We start from the raw sequence: 3,749 nt of genomic DNA, 5'->3' as shown, positions 1-3,749 counted from the left end.
GAGCAAACGGCAGCAAAACACTGGGGAAGGCTTCAGAGTTTGCCGTGTCACTCTGTCAAACACCCTGTAACCCTTTTATTTGTTACCGGGTGTAGTTGCATGTTAACACACGGTACCATTCTTGTGCGTCTAGGGAATACCACCCAGGAAGAACACTCGTGCACACTCCGCAAATCTTTAATCTGCAGACGGTAATGTTACACAGGATGTTGTTTTGCAGGGGCAAATTAATACTGCAAATTATTTATATTAGCTGAACCACAATACTAACATCCAAATAACACAATACACACAGGCAATCGCACAGCACAATATAATGGATTTAAATGCATTGACATGCTTGTTCAATTAGTCAAATTGACAACAATCTGATCAGAGAAAATAGCAATACCAATCTTACATACAGATACAACAATATCAATGCAGATCTTACTTATAGCTAGTACATGATTACATGCTAGGTCAAAGAAGTCCAGCAAAAAAAACAAATCTAGGAAGAAGTTTAGATGAGCATTGTCACATTGGTCGATACAAAGGCAATTTGCTAGCACCTCAAACAATTTAGCAAATAAGATGGTTGGCTTGCATACCCTGAGATTGCAAAAAAGAGGGAACAGTTGAATAAGTAGGAAATCACAATTAAAGCAACTAAGCTTTGTTTCAGAACTAAACTTTCATGAGTTGTATTGAAAGCATAGTAAAGTAAACAATTAAAACTCTTTCATGCTTTGTATTAAGAGCATACTAAAGAAAACAATCAGGTAATATAAACTTGCGCATATATGCTTTCTCCCAAGTCCCAAGTGACTGGTCACTGAAGTTCTTAATCGATATTCTGATATTTTGTTCAGGCAGGGTTGTTGACCTAAATTCCCAAGATGCAGCTAGACATCTTAAAAGTTAATTGCATTAATTGCTATGGAGGGCGAATAAAAGACATAATCCCCATATGGCTATAGGAAGATAACTGGGAGCGATTAAAGCTCGGACTCTGCAGAATCAGTTAACCCACTTATACAACATAAGTGGTTAGTTGAAACTAAATACTGCTACAACTAGGGGAGGAGATACTCCATTCAAAAAGGTCACATAGTTCAATATCCATGCAAGGGATTGGCGCGTCTTGCTAGTCATATATGTTCACGTATGATGATGACAATTAACAAGTCAAGACACATGTAGGCATACTTAATCATTCCAATAATCTAACACAATTGCTACTCAGTCTGACCAAACACCACGATATGATAACAAAAAAAAATAGTGTTCCACCAGGAGAGATATGTTTGTAGTCATGTGCTAGCATTTTCTTAAAAATTATAGACCTATATGAAACAATCATGTATCTGGAATAGCTAGAAAAAGATAATGCTAGCTTGGACCTGAATGCTCATTGTTGTTTGGTGCATCTAGTAGGGTTCTATTGTTGCTTCCTTGACCTGCCAAGAAAAAAAATTACAGTGTAATGGCATGACAAGCATAAATCCATGTAAAAAAAATTGGTAAACTTAACACATAGAGTTGCCTTACATATACCAAAACAAAAGGTTAGTTCTCTAATAAACTCATTCCACTTAGTTAAATGAAATGGCTTGTAATTCAGCACGATGTATTGTATCATATTCGGATAGAACAAGCTCAACTGCGGTTTCAATTTCAGTTCAAAGAATAAACACCTTAGCTTGAGGCAGTAAAATGCTAACCGCCTGGTGCTAAACTAGCTAGATGCAAAGAAAATGAAACATAGAGCACTACCTTTACAAAGTCTCAGCTATTGTTCAATGGAGAATTATATCATTTCAAATATTATTTGTGATGTCCTAGAGGGGAAAAAAACTACTTGTAATGGTATTCCAAGACTTTAACATCAAACCCCCTGAATCTAAGCACATCATTAGTGCTGGTTTCTAACCTGGACAGAGAGATTCCTCTTGAAATCATGCCTGCAACATCATAATCTTCTTCGAAATATTGTACAACATATCACTGTTGGGCGCAACGCCATGATCCGAATCAGCAAGTGCAGCAAATTTATGGATTGGTTGCACCTACTACCCAACTTCCAGCAAAAGCTGACACTGATTTGCATGAGTGGTTCCCTGGACACAAGTTTAGTACACATGTGAACTTATAAACAGGTTGATGTTACTAAGCTTTTGTGCACATGTAAATTATTTGCACTTCTGTGTACAAGGGACCAGCAAACAAGAGGAAAAGACTTACTAAAAGTGCTCCAATAATGATATACGCTGGAAGGTAAATCCTCATTTCACAAGTTCATATCACTTACAGGTAAATTGATACTAATGTTTATCCTACTCCAGACAGCCAAAGATCTAGTACTGAGGGTATTCAGAAACAAAGCAAAGTTGATATAGTTCTGGTAGATTAGTCAGGTAAATACTGTATTATTAAAGTTTTCATCAGTTTATATGTACTTTCAATCAAACAAACTGAGATAAGAACCAAGTCATGCACTGGTTTAAAGGAGCCTGATCAGCAATCAAACACTAACTGAGGTAGATCTCCTGTTCAATTTAACGTCCACAAGTACATTTTTTTCTAGTCTAGTTACAACCTAGCTAGTATACAACAATTAACCATTTACTATACGCATTTGTCGGATTTATACATGCAAATTTCAGAGAACTACGATGAACAGATGCAGCGAGCAAACACACAGATTAGCCCAGGTTGAACATTCGCACTTACTAAGCACAGAAGCAGCAACTGGGTCTGAGTGCCCGAGCTCCAGAGGGTGGCGGCGGGGCGGCGGCCAGCAGGGCCCTGGATCTGGCGGAGGGAGCCGGGATCTGCTGCATGACCTCGTGGTGATGGCTCGGTAGGTTGGTGCCTAGGAATAAGGCCTTGGTGACGCCGGCGACGAGGCGGCGGCTGGAAGGCCATCTCTTGATAGCGGGCTGACAGCTCCTGGTGAGTAGCCCAGGACCTACCCTCCAGGTGACTCGGACGCCGACAGCGCCCTCGTAGGCGAGCAGGAGTCGGCGCCTCCAGATGTGTCGACGGCATCACATCCTTGCAGGGAGAGAAAAAGGTCTCGTATGGGGATTATTTGGGGGTGTATGGACCAGGTAGTTGCGGATCTAGTTGCCCTAGGCTCATCAACGCCAGATCTGGTGACCCTGTTTCTCCGATGAGGAGGGCAAGGGGATGAGAATGCCGCGGGGGAGGGGGCGCACCGATGCGGAGAGGAGGAGAAGAGGCGTGTGTTGTGTGTACGACTGTGGGAGCCTTGGGAAGAAGATAAGGGCCTAGAGACTGGAGAGGCGCGGCGCCATATTAAAATATAAGATGGGGAAATTGTATTCCCGCGCGCTAGTAGAAATTGGAAATTTTGGGGGACAATTTTCCTTTCGTTGGCACATTAATATCCTATTCGTTTTAAATAAATTTTAACATATAAGAATAAGAAAAGTGGAGGACTAAAAATACATACACACTTCAATCCACAGAAATTTTCCAAGAAATATGAGTGGATGAAAAATTTTCTATGTTTTATCTCTACAACTTATAGGAAAGAATTTTTTTTTTGATTTTCCCATAGATTCAAACAGGCTTCAACCTGTTTCGTGAGATGACGTAGCATGTCACAGCGATGCTTACGTGTCAGTGGGATCCACATGTCAGTCACATAAAAAATTAAAAAGAGAAGAGATAAGAAAATTGATGTTTTTAATTTGGAAAAAATAAATGAAAAAAGAGAGGAGAAAAATATATATATATTCTTA

At 40.0% G+C, this 3,749-nt stretch overlaps 1 long non-coding RNA gene across 1 annotated transcript; it reads right to left on the bottom strand.

Annotated features, from left to right (window-relative positions):
- Positions 1 to 314: 314 nt before the first annotated feature.
- Positions 315 to 3,270, bottom strand: LOC127785626 (uncharacterized). Its single transcript, XR_008019806.1, has 4 exons — positions 2,713 to 3,270; positions 1,913 to 2,099; positions 1,383 to 1,439; positions 315 to 591 (listed from the first exon to the last, which is right to left on the bottom strand). It is a non-coding gene; the product is annotated as an uncharacterized LOC127785626 (long non-coding RNA).
- Between the last annotated feature and the right edge of the window lie 479 nt (positions 3,271 to 3,749).

This window comes from Oryza glaberrima, chromosome 10, assembly GCF_000147395.1.
Source record: "Oryza glaberrima chromosome 10, OglaRS2, whole genome shotgun sequence".
NCBI classification, from domain to species: domain Eukaryota; kingdom Viridiplantae; phylum Streptophyta; class Magnoliopsida; order Poales; family Poaceae; genus Oryza; species Oryza glaberrima.
Note: the sequence above shows the minus strand (reverse complement) of the source record. Positions and strands in the feature narration are given on the sequence as shown.